The sequence below is a fragment of the Poecilia mexicana genome, unplaced genomic scaffold (assembly GCF_051168715.1).
Source record: "Poecilia mexicana isolate PSO_F unplaced genomic scaffold, ASM5116871v1 scaffold_6, whole genome shotgun sequence".
Taxonomy (NCBI): Eukaryota; Metazoa; Chordata; class Actinopteri; order Cyprinodontiformes; family Poeciliidae; genus Poecilia; species Poecilia mexicana.
Window position 1 is genome coordinate 17,216,940 of NW_028263375.1, and position 18,086 is coordinate 17,235,025.

Below are 18,086 nucleotides of genomic sequence, written 5' to 3' on the forward strand. Positions count from 1 at the left end.
CAGAAAAAATAAAAAATAAAGTTGAAACATTCTACCACTGAGAAACAGTGATGGCAGGTTATAAAGTTAGAAGTTTTTTTTTTTTTTTCTTTTTTACTGGTAAGGTTTTTGTTTTGTTCTGCAAGTGTGAACAGTCATTGAATTTCTGAATGCCAAAATATGTTTTAAACAATTGCTAGAAATACAAAATCTGGGCTTTTCAGCAGTTAGTAGCCACCCAAACATTTCCTTAAGCAGCACAGAAAAGTAGCATTTTTCATTCTCTTTTACATCCTGACTGATCTGCCTTTCATCTGGTTGGTCTCTCCCCATATTTCCATCTACGTAGTTCTGCTTTATGTAAAACTGTAAAATCTGGCAGTAATATACTCCAAATATTTGCCACTATGGAGTCTAATGTAACTCCTAATTTTGACAGATGACAAACATGCTGAACTCCCTCACCCAAACCAGCCTAAGCATTATGGCATGAACATTTTTTCCTTGGCAGATACTGATCCTGAGGGGGCTACCTCTACCTCTTACATAACCTCACACTGCCACATAGCTCCAGGAATATTTGTAAAAAAAAAAAAAAGAAGTGCAGCAGGCCACAGCGCTGCATAGTGGAACAAGTTCACTCTCATCCAGGTGCATGCACTTCCTGCCCCCTTCTTTCTTTCCTTCTCCGGACACCTACATCATCCTCCAAGATAACAGTGGGATGATTGGGTCTTCCCGGGACACAAAACCTGACTCCGAATTCCATCTGCAGGCGAACAGAAGGCGTATTGTTCCTTTAAAAATCCAAAACAAACACAGGAGGTGATCTGCACTCTGCAGATGGTCAATACTCACTTCTGCTGGTCATCCATTTAATTAGGTAGGACCAGACCCAACAGGTCACTTCCCTTGCTCCTAATTTGCATTTTCTCCCCACTCTTTTGCTTCCAAACTCTGCCCCACACAGTCACATCTCACTTCTCTTTTCCTCTCGCATAACATCAGCTCCAAGAGGTTTAACACGCCCTGGTCAAGGTCAACCAACACCCAGCATTAACCAGTAACCCTCACAGCAGCTGCGACTGCGAAAACCACAACATATGCTGTCAGGGCGAGCGATGAGCTGACGGGTCGGAGCTGCTATATGTGCTTTTGCAAGTAAAGTAAACTGTTCATCTGTGTTGATCCAGCAAGCAAACAAAAGTGTGTCACAAAACACACAAGTGCTGCGCAGCCGAGCCTCTGAAAATAAACCCAATCCTGCTACTCAATGCAGCAGGAGGTCAGTGTTCATATGTAAACACCAGAAAAAAAAAAAAAATTGTTTTCATACCTAACTGAGATCATCTTATAAAAGCAGCTTATAATGGGGAGCATGAACGGAAAAGCTGAGTGAAAGAAGAATGGCACCCGTCCAGGCCCCTCCGATGTGCGAATCAGCGGAGCGCGAGTCTGAAAACGTAGTTCAGCAAGTTCAAACACAAATGAAGACGGATTAGGCTGACAGTGATAATACAAACCCAGGCAAGTATAAAACCCTGCTGTGCGTCTTTCGTCGACTATAATGACGCGTCCTTCATAGATATGAAAATCACCTAGACGCACTGACCTGGTGGTGGAAATTCCACAGTCTGTTTTTTCTTTTGCTTTTGTCAAAAATGAACAAATGTCTAGAGTGATTTGTATTTATATTAAAAAAAAATAACTTAATGAAATTAGGTCACAAGGGAAAAGTTCACACAGGTCACCTCTTTTTACAGTGATGCTGAAAGGGAAAGATGGAAAGAAAATGCAAAAAAAAAAAAAATTGATCCTGAGAGATAAAACAGAGCCTCTTGAAATGCGAAGAGAGCAGTCCCTCACTTGGACTAACGTCCCAGTTTTCAGCCATCATATCCCTGCCAACGCAAGCTTTGATTCTGCCAATATAAGCCAAAAAATTTCCCTTGAGAGTCAAAGTTGAAAAACCAGACAATAGAGCAACAGAAAACAATAGAACAACTTTGGTTTCAAGAAAAAATGTCTGTGGATCACAGCTCTGATGTAACTATAGTGGTGTGATCTTTGCGGAGGATTAGCTACAAAGACAACAACAGAAAACGAGGCAGTCTGGAATTTAGGTTAGTAGACAGAAGTAAACTCAGAAATTGTAAATTATTGTGAGAAAATTAAATTAAAAATCTGCAAACAAGAACAAAGATTTCATATTGCAGCCATGGTCTTCCAATTTCTATATAATAAAATTGCTCTGTGATAGACATACTCCCCTACAATCTAACTCTGCTTTCAACTTCTCTACAACTGTGAGTATATGGGCTGAAGTCAAAAGCATGAAACATATTTATATGTACATCATTTGGAAAATGTATAATTTCAGTAGTTATTTGATACTATGTGATGCTATTTGAAGGTGTTAAAATATAAAAACATGCCAGTGTTGTGGATACACTTGTAATTCATTCTGAATTTGAACATCTGAATAAAATATAACCTATAAGAGATTTTCCAATAAACATTTATTGCTCAACTTACAATATTTGTTACTGAAGTTTCTCTATATATATATATATATATATATATATATATATATATATATATATATATATATATATATATATATATATATATATATATATATATATATATAGAGAGAGAGAGAGAGAGAGAGAGAGAGAGAGAGAGAGAGAGAGAGAGAGAGAGAGAGAGAGAGAGAGAGAGAGAGAGAGAGAGAGAGAGAGAGAGAGAGAGAGAGAGAGAGAGAGAGAGAGAGAGAGAGAGAGAGAGAGAGAGAGAGAGAGAGAGAGAGAGCAAGACATACTAACCAATCTCCTTTCAGTTGCGATTTACTTTCCAAATAACTCAAACTATTGACTAGTATGAGCTTTTTTCCATTAACATGCTGAGATGAAAACATGTCTGTGGTTCTACATGATATCAATGTATTCTGAGGCCTAAATGTATCCCATTTCAGTGTGTTGATATTTCTAAACTAATATGACAGCCAGATCTATTTTAGCAATAACAGGGACAGCGTTTTTGCACAACAGTGAAATTAAAGCTCAACACACAGACGGCCTCTACTTTGTCCCATTCTCTCACTGAAGCTTATTCAAAAACTGACAATGTAGAAGCTCCAAATGTGCTGGATGTCTACCCCCTAGTGGACAAATCACACATTTCACAGCCTTTTACTGAAGCAAAATCACAAAAATAGGAACAAAAATTGCTTAAAAGGTCAAATCTATGGTTCAAATAAATATAATTTAGCACAGGTGTGAAGGTATGCAACTCCAGCAGCCCCCTCCCTTTGCCCTCAATCTTCCCCTGAATAAAGCTGTCAGGTAAATTTCCATTAACACAAGACAAACATGTGGTTTGGCTGTTTATGCCAAAGCAGTGGTGAAATCCTGCAGGAACAGTCGACTCCAGAGCCTGTAGGCAAAGAAGCCATGCACAATTAACCCGCCACACCTCTGCCCGAGACAAGTGTCGATATCCATCACCCTAATGTGCTAAATTTATGATTCGTGTGTGGATCAGCTCCACATGATAAAGTCTTGGTGGAAAAGTAAGTCCTGAATGTTTGAAATTGTACATTGAAACTTATTTATTGGAATCTGGAGAAATTTAATGCAAATAAGCAATTTTGAAGGGTAAAAATTCAGATCTTTTAAATGAAAAGATATTAGTGGATATTTTCTGACACTGAATTCATCATTGATGTAACGTTCATATCAGGTCTGAGAGGAAGGATGCTGCATCTGTTCCTAATGAGACGAGACTATTTTCAGAGTAATTGGATCAGGAGAGTTGCCCAGACATTTAATGTGCACACATTTCCTCTTTTTCCCTACGCTGCCTCTTCTCATCAGTCAGACACAGTGAGGTTGGCATCAGTGAAAATGATGCATGAGATTTTTTTTTTTTTCAAGCTGATCACAAAACATGAACATGGTTCGGTTTTAAAGGAGGACAGCGATGTGACACGTCTGAACCAATATCAGTACCAGACCCAATACTGATGTCATCCTTATTAGGCTGAGCCCAACTATATGAATTGTTTATCTAATTTTTTCCCAAAATTTTACTCAGAAAGGTTAGGCTTGTGCTTCAAAATGTACTTTTGCAGGCTTAGATAACTCTAAACATGCAGCGTTTTGTTCGTCTGTTCAAGCGGACGGTCAGTCTGCTGCAGAGCGAGGACTTTGCTGCAGCAGCTTTGCCTTCTTAGAAATATTTTAAGGATGAGAAAAATAAAATACAGAATTTGTTGTGTTTTTTGGGGGCAAACATCCAGAGTTGAAATAATAACTAGAGAGAACATAATAAAGCAAGAAAAGAGCAACAAGGAGATTTAGCAGCTACAGGAATAACTGCTGGAAACTCCCCCCCACCCCAGACTGTCATGAAATATAAAGAGATCTTCATGCTTTAGACTTTACACCAGAGTTGGTACTGTCCATTTAGAAGGTAAACAAATTAGCTGCAAAGTTGAGCTCATAAGTCCAAAATGTAGCCAACACTGTACAAAAAGCATGTCAGCCATGTTGTGAATTACGTTGGTGAGAAACGTTTTGTGTCCTTCTTGGAACTCTATGGATTTTTAAAACAGATTTGGGGGATTTTTATATGCCAAGACACAAGGATGATTAATAAGAATATCGATCGTCTTTCTTTCCATTTATCTTCTGCGACAAAACAAACAAATCTAGCTGTAAGGACAGCATAGTAGTATTAGGAAATATTTGTATGTATTGGAGGTTTATTTGTTCTAACAAACTTGTGAATCTAAAAAAAAAAAAAAAAAAAAACTACAGAGATTGCTGTTGTAATTGGTGATGCAAATGGCACTAATCACAAGAAATCTGTTTTAAATAAAATATGTAAACTATTTTTTTCTCCATTTATTAAGAAAAAGTTGTAAAGGCCTATGAATAATTAAAGACTTAAAATCAGAATAGTTTGTTAAATGACACCACTATTTACATTTTGTCCCTGGATGTAACAGCTTTGTAGCACCATTTTATAAAAGTTTCATAAAGCTTTCATAAAATGGCATATTTTTTTTCTTGACGCATTGCTGTTTCAAGAAAACATACTAGCGCTAGACCGTTAGAGCTCTGAAGACCATTGAGAACCATTTCTCTCCCACTCTGCAATCCAAAGTTCAGATTTAAGAGCTTTGTAGCCAATGAGAATGTGAATACAAGTATGAAATGTTCACTTTGATGCCAGTATCATTATTGATCTTGTTTACATACATGTGTGTATGTAAATATATCCATACAACTAATGGCATCACCAAAACTTGCAGCAGTGACTGAGATGTTCACGGTATTGATGTCAGCTCTTAGAGCCCTATGACAACAACAACAACAAAAAAGTTAAACTAAATGTTTCACTTAAAACCTTTTGAATCAGAAAGCATAGTTATTGACAGATATTTCAATTCAGACACTGGGATTGTATCAGAACAAAAACATCTGCAGATTTTCACACAGAGCATACTTGAATCCAAAATAAACAGATACTAAAATGATAAGCTTTATTTGAAGAGATTAACGACCGAATACCACATGAGAGTTGTCGGCATGTGGGGATATTTTGTTTTCAACTATGATACGGGTCTATTTATGCAAATAAACATTTCAGTGGAACTATTGATCAAATCACTTGGACGATTTGACTTGTATTGAAAACAGCTTCAGCTCAAAATACAACAATGGATTTCCTTCAAAGAATTTCAGGCTTTTCAAATTTCAATCATTTAAACCGAATGAAGATGAACTGATCTGAATTTGCTTTTGAAAAGTTTTAACCAAGCTACAATTTTAGCCAACTCCGCTTTCTCCTTCAGAACTGTATTAGAATTAATCAAACTAAATTGAAGTCTTTTACACCCACTTCCTCTGAATTCATTTTAAAACACAATACTGAAAAACCACAGTATAAACCTTCACTCAATAACATAATAGTGCCAATAGTGCTGTGAACAGTGCAAACTGTAGCACTAAGTGAGATTACTTCACTGATTGCAAAAAGATCAGGGCTTTTGGCCTGTGTCTGCAAATCATTTTTCAGTGCATCTCCACAAATTATTTCCACCACCTTGTACTTTGAGGGTCATTAGCCTGCAGGAATAACCAGTTGCTATTGAGATTACCGTTGCAAACAGATGTGTTGACATTTTTCTCTTGGAGTTCATCAGCGTAAGAAATAATTGATCTATGAATGATCACCAGGCATCATGGACCAGCTGCAGCAAGACAGCTCCTAACCATTAGGTTTCATTAATGAAGTACAATGAGAGGCATAATTGCTCTTATTTATTAACTAATATCATGTGTGTTCAAATGCATGCTAATGAGTTTTCTGTCTTCTGCTGTTCAGTTGTTTTTCTCTTGGGGCAATAACATAAGCCAAGAGAACATTTTAAACCAATTATAGGCCTCTTCCATAGTTTGCAGACAATTTCTTCATTATGCATGGATGTTTGCAAGGAGAGTTTAACAATAGTCTTGATTTTAATTCAGACTGATCGCTGCTCTGAACGCCCACTCACATCCTCACTCTCCTAGTTAATTAAAGACACCTGACTTTAATTTCTGCTTCACAAGACTGTTGTCTTTTTTTTTTTTTGCACTTTGCTGTTCTGTTTGGTGGGTTTGGAGGGTGAAATGAGGAGGGCTACAAATCTGAGAGCCAAAAGAGTAGGTGTGTATAAAGGAGGACTTCCAGGGAAAAAAGTACAGGTCATACTTTAAACAGCCCTACTCTGGTTCCAGGGGATCAATGTGATACTTGATACAGCACAAAGAAAACAGTGATATGGTGTAGTGAATCTTGATCAGTATGAATAAGAAAAGACAAAAATGTATTATTTGCTTTTTGCTCTTGACGCTGCACAACATGAAGTGCGACCAAAGATTTCAAAAAGCAACAAATTCTGTTTACATCTAAAGAAATTAGAAGAATATTAAAAAAGTATATTGAAAATTTTCTGGAAAGAGTTACAAAGCCATTCCTGAGACTTTTAGAGTACTTTGAATCTGGAGCTGCAGCTGCATTGGTTAGAAGACTAGTTTTTCTACTTTAGTCAAGTTATCGTCGTCTTATTAAATCTGAAGCATTTAAGTGTCACCGAAAAACAGAGGAAATCTGTGAGGAGGTGGCTACTTTTCAAAGCACAATATGTTTTATTTCACAATTTTCAAAACATCATAAAACAAGACTTGCAAGCAAACTTTAAAGCAAAACTACAATAGATGGCTTAACTCACTACTGCTGTTGGTCTGATGGTTGGAGCAGCGGCAGAGACTGGTAATTCAAAAATAGACACTAGATTGCAAAGACCATCTTGTGTTTCAGCATCTTGATTTAATCAGACAAAGACAATTAAAAGCTCCTCCGTCTGAAAGGAAGTGGAAGTGGTGCCATTCATCACGCAAATACTGTAGTGCTCTCTCATGTCTGCATAAAATCACTTTGGTGACTCATACCAGGTTTTTTTTTCTTTTTTTAGGAAAAATATAAACAAATGCAAAAAAGTCTGAATATGCAACGTAAAAAAAAAAAAAAAAAAAAAAAACAGCTAAGAAAGTAATAAATATTGCCCAGCATAAAAATCAAGCATCACTCCAACAGTTTAAGCATAAATTTGAGCAAAATAAAAGGCGTGATGAAACACTTAAAGAAATGCAAGAAAGTGCATTAGAAAATCACAAGATTGTCAGTGATGATGAAGCAGACATTGTGCCAGTGTTTATATCTAAAGCTGCATAATAAACACTTTGAGTACCTGTTATCCAGGGCTAGTTTTGCAAAGGAGTTTGAGTACTCTCTTGGGGGACCCACATACCGGCAGAGATTATAGCAGCACAAAAAGCAAAGCACACAAACACCACCAGGAGTGTAAGGAGTACTTACAATCCTTTTTCACAGAGGAGCCACGCCAAGCACATAGGGGGATATGTGGGATCATGCAATCAAGGGGAAAAAAAAAAAAAAAAATCAAAACCAGTACTCTCTTTCCTTGGAAGGCCCCAGTTGTTATCTGCCTTGAAACCAGTATGATTCATTATCTGGGTTATGGATTTCATTGTTGAGTGTGGGAAAAGAACTCCTCACAACCCACTCAAAATTTAGGAGCTATATTTTTGTTGTTTCTCTCAACTGCTTCTGCAGTTAAAGGCTTTTTTTTTAAATTATAATGGTGATTTATAGCTTTCTACAACACTACACCACATGACACACACATCAAAAATCTGAAAGGCTTTTATACATTTTAAATGTCCAGGAGTGAAATAATCTACAAACCAAATCATGGATGGTCTCCAGTGTGCAGCCCTATAAATTCAGGCCTTTAAGTCACTTAGACTGCTGACTGGCAACTTTGGTATCTTCCAAGTATCCAAGAAATACAGTAAACTCATCAGGGACAAAGCTTTGTAGACGAGATAAGTCATAAAACTATATTCCAGCCTTTGAACATCTCGCAGAGAAAGCAAAATAGCATTAATCAGAGAGGCCTCCAGAGGGTGGGGGTAATTCTGAGGGATCTGTAGAGAACAACAGCTAAAGTGGAATAAGCTTAACAGGACAACTAAACAAACCTGACATTTAACAAAGAGTGAAACACAGGAAAACGGGAGCAATCATGGGAAAAAAAAAAAAAAAAAGCTAACCTGGCCAGTGCCTTCCCACTCGATTCTGTTCTCATCTCCCTTCTCCGTCAGGCCTTTTGTTTACAGTGCAAGCAATTTCCAGTAAACTTAACAACGTCAAACTGGTGCATTACATGTGTCACTGCTAAATGTTGGCAGTTGGGTAAAATGTAAAACTTCAGCAAACTCCATGCCTCCAGCAACCAATTCTTTCTCAATGACCAACAGCCCAGATCCTCTGTGCGAAGCAAAGCATAGAACAAGAGGCTGCTTTTTTTTTTATTTTTACCAGGATAGAGAAAACCTGTTTTGGGGCACACAGACTAAGCCCTCCTGAGTAACGTGTGGCAGACACGTCTTACAGATCTGAAACGTGTATGCCACACATTTTGGATCTGTATTCCATGAATAAACTTTCCTCCTACGTCACAGTTTTACACAACTTTCTGTTGGCCTGTCATGAAATCGCAATAAAAACAATGATGCCTGGGGTTTTAATGAAGAACTGCATGAACATTTTCAGTTGTATTTGCAAACAAGAGGATCCTGTAAATAATATTTTATACCAATAAAGAGCTCAGTAGATCCATTGATACTTTTAGTTCTGGTGAATATGCTCAGTTGTACAATAAATCATCAATTAGAGATCCCTTAAAGTTACTAAGGCTTCTTTGTACTGTATTTTGGACCGTTTTCCTGCTTAACCACCAACTGAGTGAACAAAACCTCAAGACTTTTTTTTTTTTTTTCTTTTCCTCACTGAGGAGCTCCTAAGCTAAAGTGAATTAGTCTATATTTTCAAGTGTTTTCAGGTTAAATGAGAATAGTTCTGGCAACAAGCAAAGCCTTCCTTTCTCCAAAAAAAAAAAAAGAAAAAAAAAAGAAAGAAGGCAAATATTATTTTTCCTCTTTAATTGGTCAGGGACTGACAGATACTTGGTGTACTAGACCTCCCCTCAGTGTTTCCAGATGAAACCTTCCTTAGACCTCAATTTAAAATGGCTTTCAGTGTTGCCTGGAAAAAAAGTGTACCCCACACACATATTACCATATTAATTACCACAGTGTATTTCTGCTCACTGAGAGGAGGAGGGAAAAATTCACAAAATAAAGAGTTGCACAAACACGAAAATACTGTCAGACCAAAGGAATTTGTTAAGGCTAAAAAAAGGTGCAAAAATGTGGAGAGGCAGCCGAAAAGAGCAAGATTTGTACGAAACCTTCTCCAGACCAGACAGGCAGGGAAAAGAGTTGGTCATATCAAACTTGGATATCTGTTGGCATATTAAATAGCCCAAATAAAGGACATTTGTGCTTTTCAGGAAGCACAAATCTGAAATACAGTGGAGCAATTGTATATGTAGGACTCCGTGAAAGTAGATAAAACCATCAGGAGGGGGAGTAACCTCCTGTGCAGCTGTGACATGTCAGCTAAAACAGAGAGGCCATGTTGCTGTGATGTGGACTGATAATGTGCTGCATATCACAGAAAGGAAATGGACTGGTTATTGTTATGACATCAAGAGGTTTGGGTGGTCCACACATGGACGAAGACATTCGCATTCCCCACAGGGCTGCAGCGACAGCAAGCATGCACAAGTATATCTGCGTTAACATTCCCCGATAGAAGCCGCGTGAACACCTGCCATTTTCACATCCGTCGGACGCTGCACAGCGATGCGTACACAGACCTAGAAGGGCAACCAAAGGATTCATCCAGACTTTTATATGCGAACCTAATCTGCGGTACGCATTTCCCTCGTAACCAGTGCAAGCTGTTTACAATGTCACGTTGACACAGACAAGCATTTCCAGTAATGACTCGGGTCTCGATGAGTCATTTCCGATTTGCCCTCTTAACAATAGCAAATGAATGCGGAGGAAGACGTGCAACAGGATAATGTGATCTTCACGGCAGCACAGATTGAGAGCCGGTGCTGGGATTCGTTGTGTGCTTTTTGTTGGTCATCACTCATTGCATTAGGTTTATAGTCAGGTTCACAGCCTGAAGTAATGTACAGTAAGGCACTTAGATTCGGAGGTCATATTACTTTATTTTAAAAAGCAATCAATCAGAACAGAGCAGAGGGAAACATTTTTGTATCCCGTTACCAGGAACAAGGCCAAGAACAGGTCTCACTCATGCAGAAAGGAAAACAAACAGCCTCGGCTACAAAGGGCGAAAAGAGCTCGTAATGGGTTTGGATGAAAGAAAAAAAAAAAAGAAAAAAGACACAGCATGGCTGCTTTCGTAGTATCCTATTCACACAGGTTATGTTCAAACAGATTCACACAAACAAACAGAGGCAATCAGTGTGTATGACAGCCCCTCAGACAGGGACTGCCCCCAGGCATACCGCTGCCCATAAATCACTTCACACTTTGAAGGTAATGAGCCATTAGGAAACAGGGAAGGGTGTGTGTGGGGCGGAGGGGATGAGGTTCACCTCAAATTTGGAGCCCATGACAGCTCTACATCCTTTGGCTGTGCTGCATGACACATGATTATTTACTAGATAATAAAGTAGCCTGGATGAAGGTTGTAAGATTTGTATTGCATTTACTAATGCTGTGTGTTTGATCTTTGAGGAAAAAAAATATAAAATAAAATCTCCAAGGCCAAATATTTTCCAGTTCCAGAAAATCTAGATATTTTGACAGCGTATGAGACGTAAACAAACCACGATACATCGCAGAAAGGTCCTTTTAAAACGCAATCTTCTGACACAAAACTTTGTCGTCATTAAAAGTGGATAAGATGATAATACAGGGTCGTTATTAATATCCGTCGGGAAGTCTGTCGTTGCGAAATGCTGTAAACTGAAAAGTAGATGTGTGACAAGTGAAGTAGTGGCCGCTTTGTAGTGATACAGCAGAATGAACCAATAAATTATTTAGCTAGAGAGATGATCTATGCAGGGATATTACATGAACTCAAGGGAAGAAACAAGCCATATGTGGGGGGGAAGAAGACAACACAGTTCATCCTGCAGTTTAATTAGTTTGAGCAGCGAATCAACAACCAGCAGGAGGCAGTTTGTGAAAATATAGTTTATCTGGTAGGATAGAACTTTTTATATAGTACTTTTCACTTTTTCTCTGTCTTCTGTCTGTACAAGATAACTTGCTCATGTCCAAAGTTCACATAAATCAGTAATTTCTCTCTTCAGATGTGTCACAATAATTAGTTGCAAATGCCCTTCCCCCCTGTGAGCCTCAACCAAATAAAAGAAAAAAATGTTCGATGAGCATTTTAATTTCTTTTATTATCCACCACATGTGTAGCATTAGCCTACAGCGACTTTTGAGCCAAACATATTCTGACAATTGCATCCAAGTAACAAAGCAAGCCCTGATAAAAAGATAAGATGTTTTTTAATAGAGACAATTGACACATGCGTTCCCTGTTTAATGTGAAGTCGATGCAGTTGGACATCAGACTAAAACTACTGGAAAGAAGTGGAGCAAAAGTCCGAGCGTATCCAGTGTGGAGTTTTTCACATTTCAGTTTTTGCCCCATGGGGTCATTCATCAGCTTGGCTCACCACAGATCTCTTAAATGCCACAGAAGGATGCAGGTTTGTTAAGTCTTCAAGCTCCTTCTCTGATCCACACTCCCCTTCTCACAGGAGGAATTGCTTTATAATACCTGAAGATACAGTAGTCATGCATGAACTTAAATACAAGCTAAACTTTATGCATTTATCTTGTAGTGTGGCATTAAAAACATCTCCCTTCATTCTTGCATTTCATTCTTCTATGCTTTTTTTTTTTTTTTTTTTACACATTTCAAAATATTTTATACACGTCAATAAAAAACAAAATACTGTATAATTATTTTTGAGTAACAACTGAATGGCAAAGTTAAAAGTTTAAAGATTAGGAAAATTCCTAGATTCTTGCATACATTTTAAATAAATATTTCTATTTATTGCATGACTGAAAAGTACAGATTTGTTTTTTTGGTTGGAGAAAGTTAATTTTAAAAGGGAACAATACATCCGATGTGATAACTTTTTAGATATTAACCATAAAATGTAAAGCCTAAAAACATAAATTACAATTTTTTTAAACTAAATTTAAAGAATATCAATATGTTACATCTCAACAGAAAATGAAAAACTTAAAAAAAACAAATTATTAAAAGTATCTATAAACTGTTTCTCAGATTCAAAATTATTTGTCATTTCAATAATAAACAGTACACATTTAAGTAAAAAAATGATCTTCAGGACCACAAACTTAGAGCTTAAAATAAAGAACTATTCTGCTTAAAATACATAGCACTGCCTCCTAGTGTCCAGACCAGGTGCAACGGCTCAAAGCACTAAATAACCAGCAATATTCTCCAACTGTGGTGCCAAAACTTTACAACTTCTTCTGTGAATAATGATACAAAGAGCTGTGTTGACATTTTAGGGGGTGGCCTGTTGATAACATTCGGCACAAGATTAACAAATAAATCCTGGCATCTCCATTTGAAGAACATCGTGAGCTGGTCAAGAATGCAGACATCCAGCTTTCATTCCCTAGCCGAAACCAGCAGCATAACACAATTAACGTGACAAATTAAAAATAGGAAAAAATATCTGGCTACCCCCTCATTGCTAACTCTTCTGAAAACAACTTAGATCACTTTAATGGATCTGTGCGACAATGGATCTTTAATGGATCTGTCAGGGAAAAGAAAATTAATTCACTTCGATATAAAATGGGGAAATAAAGGATGAGAAAGCCAAACGAGATGGAGGAGTAATGCCCGTTGTTGGCACAGCTCTAACCCTTTGACGGATAATGTCTCTCCTTTCTGTGCATCTTTAAGGAATGTTCCCCCATTTAAAATGCTCTTACTAAAAGAGCGTTCTTTCAGTAATGCCAAAAGAATTACTACAATTCCTTCAGTAATTCTCTATTTGTTTAGTAAGTTACCCTAAGGTTAGATTGTGCAACGCTTAGAATAACACCAAAACCTCTAAGAGTACCGACTCCCCAGGCTTCAGGCTGTCTTGACGGCACCATTAGAACAAGCATGAACAAGTCAGCCTTGTTTGGAAGGGATGACGGAGAAAAGCTCTTGTATCTAAAAACAACATGGCAGCATTAAGCTGTTTACAAAGTTGCATTTGAGTGAACCAAAAGACTTCTGAGACAATACCCGGTGGGTAGTCTGACTATATCGTCTTATTGGATGAAAACTACTAGCACCCAAGCATAAATCATCTCATAGCACCTGTGATGAACCGTGATGGAGCGGTCTTGATCTGGGCTTCTTTTGCTGGTCTAAGATCATAAACTCCTCTGTACACCAAAGTATTATGAAGTCACATTTGTGGTCTGACGGTTAAACTTTCCTCTTGTAATAGGATAATAACTCCAAACACAGCAGATAATATAAAATGAATAAAAAAAAAATAAAAAAATGAAGTGGTGGAGTTTAGACCTTAACCCGATTAAACTGTTGTGGTGATACTGTGCAGAAAGAAGTACCTACCTCAATAAACTGAAGCACTGTTCTAAGAAATGGGTTCCCAAATCCCTCTACAATAGCAGGAAACTAGTAAAATTAGACAAGATATCGCTGCTAAAGACGGTGTGAAATATGGACTGTATTTAATTTATGACAGACTATGCTTACTGCAATTCAAAATGTAATTTAATTCATCTTCTTATCAGAGAGAAAAACATTCATTACAAATTTGTAGGAACAAAAACTATATTCATATTGCCGAGATGAAATTTGAACAGTCATAAAAGTTGACAGCAAAATATTACAAGTACTTGACTTTCAGTGACCCAGTTAGGTTTTCTGTCCAGTGCTGTTTATTCCAAACGGCTTCTCCACAGAAGAGCTTTGTTGTCAGCTCTGTCGTGTCCCATCCATCTCAAAACTTCACTGGAAGCAGTGCATTTCACGATTTATTGTGCTATGACTGACTTGAAAATAGACTAAACATTGTGACAAAGAGTGAAGAAATGGACCAAGCTGCACAAATGTGTTCAGAAGTTTGTTTCAGGCCGAGTGGGAAAGTACTTCAAACACCAAAAAGGACCCACGATTCTTTGAAAGTGGTTTCCTGAAAATATCTTGGAGTGGAAAACCCCCCTCAGGATTAAGATGTGTGATATTTATTCAGGAAAAAAAAGATATTTGTGGAGTTTCCGTTAAAAATTAAATGGGAACATATTTTTTGAACATTCTCATGTATAGTTAAATTTTTTTTATATTGCTTGATAAAACTTTAGAAATACCCTTTGAGACGAAGCACCTTGAAAAGTATTTATACTTCTTGCTGCATTTATGTTGCACAAATGTTGGTGCTGTTAACTGCAATTTCACTTTAAATATCAAGAGCAATACAATACAGATTTTGGTTCAAATAGAGGCAGGTCTGTATTTATACCAGAAGCAAATCGCACCAGAGTTCATTCGGAAGCGGACCAAGACCACCTCAGAGAGTGTGTTTCAGTCCGATTGTTTGGTCCATGCCAGTTTTCAGTTGAGTGTACTCACACCTGCATAAAAGGTCTGGACCAATGAGGGAAACGAACTCTGATCTGTTTAATGCAGACCAAATGTGTCAGATGTGAATAATCCCCAAGATGCATCTCTGCTCCGGCATGCCTAAAGTCCTGATACATGCATTTTAATAGAAAGAATTTATGCAAACTTGATTAGTTTTGAACTTACAGTTTGAGTTTCTGTCTCATTTGCTCTGCTGCTTTGTCGCTCCCCCTGCCAAAGATAAGAAAATGTGAAGTTATTTTAAACGCAAAGAGCATCAGTCAAAGTAAGTTCTAAAACTGGGAGAACATCTTTGACATGATTTACCAAAGGCAGAGGAAAACAGTCACACATAAAATGTTGATGTAGACACACTTGGACAAGAAGCAATCCAACAACCACTTCCAGGATCCAAATTAAACCATTTTTTCTTACAGTTTAATAGCCATCCATTTAAAAAAAAAAAAAAAAAAAAAAGGTAAGCTTTCTTCTGTACAAGTCGCTTTATACACAGTACTTCAATAGTTTCATGCAAAAATAATTCTGGGAAGACAAGCAACGTGAAATGTTAATAAATCAATAAAATGACAGTAGAACAACCACACCCAGCCTCCGCAGCAGTAAGAAGTACAAAACCAATTTCTGAGAGCACATTATTTTTGATAAAACACACAGGAAGGTTTATTTGTGCTACATGTGGAGCAGCAGCTAATAAAATTCAGATGAATCCCATGTTGACTTTTGATATGAAGGCCAATAAGTTGGAGCGTTCTGATAAAGATGCACAAACTAAATATATCATAACTTGCAGTGACTGACTGAAGCTGCACCAGTTCTTCAAATTAGGATACCTGTTTTCATTTATTCAAGAATTCAACGACATAAAACAGGATACACTGCAGAGGAACACAAGGCAGCACAACCTTTTAGTTGCTTTAAAACAGACATTTATTTTGGTAACTTTATCCAACATTTGGAGACACCACATCTTAGATTTACTGCCTTTCAGAGAGGTGCGGCATACGGTTTTTTGCGTGAGCATCCAAGACCCTTTGGATCACGTTGGGGTTAAGGAACATGTCCTCATTGCCTCCAGCATCAGATGATGTATTACTGGAAATGCTGACACCGAGACAGATTTTTTTTTTTTAAACCAGCTAAGCCCCAGAGCCTAATTCCAGCTGAACTTATTCAAGCTGCATAGCTTTTTGACAAAAAGATCTAAATCAGAACGTTCCCTCTTACAAGTAAACGAGAAAAAAAAAACTAACAAGTTTCAAAGGAAATTGTAGATTTTTTTAACCTGGCTTTTCTGAAAAACCTAAGCATTTGGTAAATAAGTTATAATCTCTTTGATATAAATACAGAAACGCTCTCTTTCTAGACTCTATGCAAAAAGCTGGAGGGAAATGACTTTCGTTAATGCAGGAAAAACAATGAACTTACAATCCAAACAAAAGACAGCACCGGATCCTACGAGAAACCAGGTGCCAGCAACAGAAGGAGCCAGTGGGAAACGATGAGAGAGGGGCTTAAAGATACCGAGGAAGGCACAGAAGTGACCAAGAAGCTAAGGAAGCTAATGACAGGTGATTAGATGCAGCTGGGGAAAGGAGCAGTTAAAGGCAAAAATAAGACAATGATTAACAGCTGCAATCAGGAGAAGAATGGTGAGCGGAGGCAAGGTGAAGACAAACAGAAACAAAAAGAATGAAAGGGAAAAAGAAATCTGAACCATAAACTGAAATGAACACGAATCTGATGAAGCAAGTCATAAACACAAACAATGAGAATAGCTGAACACAAAGGATGAACCAAAAGGGCCAGATGTAAGAAAGCAAATCGGAAATGATCAAAACAGAAAATAACACAAACTAAAAGTCCAAACACCTATAGACCGTGACAAGATTGAACGATACCAGATAAACTGTGCACACAGCTTCTTCCTCAAAAACACCATCCGTTAATTTCTACAAGATGCATCCCACATGTGAATCAACCATTTTTTTGTGTGTGTACAATTGGGCAAAAGGAAGAAAGGACAACATCTATTCATCATGCTGTTCATTCTCATAAGACATCCTACCCTCAAGAAGATTATCCAGAGGAGAAAGCTTCAGCGGTAGATTACAACAGCCACATATGGGAGACATTATTTGCAATTACAGTACAGTAGTTGAGACCCATATACAAGCTATATAATATATACACAGCAAAAGCCACAGTGTGTGTCTAAGTCAAAGGGAAAGGAGTGGTGTGAATGAGAATGCTAAACAAAAAGCTCTGGAAAAAAAACAGGCCTCTTGGTGCAAATGAAGCAGACTGAGAGGAGGAAACGATAAAGTCAGGCTTTATAAACGACTTTTTCTGACAGCTAAGCATGCGTGGTTGAGACAAAGTGTCAGAGGAATATGATTAAGTTCTTCTCACATGCGTGAGTGTTTAGAGCACACATAATCACGTTATATCTTTAGTTGATGTCCTCTATATGTATATGTGTACTAGAGAGCAGCATGTAATTAAAGTAATCACGTGCTGCATGTTTTTCACCCCTGCTGTGGTCTTGCTGTCTTGAAATGCGCCATGTGCGGAAAAAGTGTCGACCTCCTGAAAATGAATAATTTCCACTCATGCCCCTCCAGCCACACTAATGAGAGTCAGAATCTGCAATGACAATTGGGCTGCAAAAGTGCGAGCTATTTTCTTTATGGCTCACCTCTGAGAGGGAAACATGTTGTTCCTTGCTTAAGGTTTGAATAAAGGTGGGCCGGCTATGTTTAGTGGATTGTATTGAAAAGCTGTCATTTTAAAATCCCTTCATTCAGGGCTCATGTACTACTTAATTTAACTTTACTAAGCCAAACATCTTGCAGCATCTCTGGGAAAAACAGTCAAAAGACTGGCGCAAATACGGTTACCGCATGAGGATACAATTTTTC

The 18,086-nt window shown here is 37.7% G+C and overlaps 1 long non-coding RNA gene across 1 annotated transcript in view; it reads right to left on the reverse strand.

Annotated features, from left to right (window-relative positions):
• LOC106905891 (uncharacterized) overlaps positions 1-17,249 on the reverse strand; it is a 123,047-nt gene extending 105,798 nt beyond the window's left edge. The window contains exons 1-2 of the long non-coding RNA XR_015763052.1: positions 16,594-17,249; positions 15,334-15,378 (exon numbers count right to left, since the gene is read on the reverse strand). This is a non-coding gene — a long non-coding RNA (uncharacterized LOC106905891). The remainder of the gene's footprint in view (positions 1-15,333; positions 15,379-16,593) is intronic.
• Between the last annotated feature and the right edge of the window lie 837 nt (positions 17,250-18,086).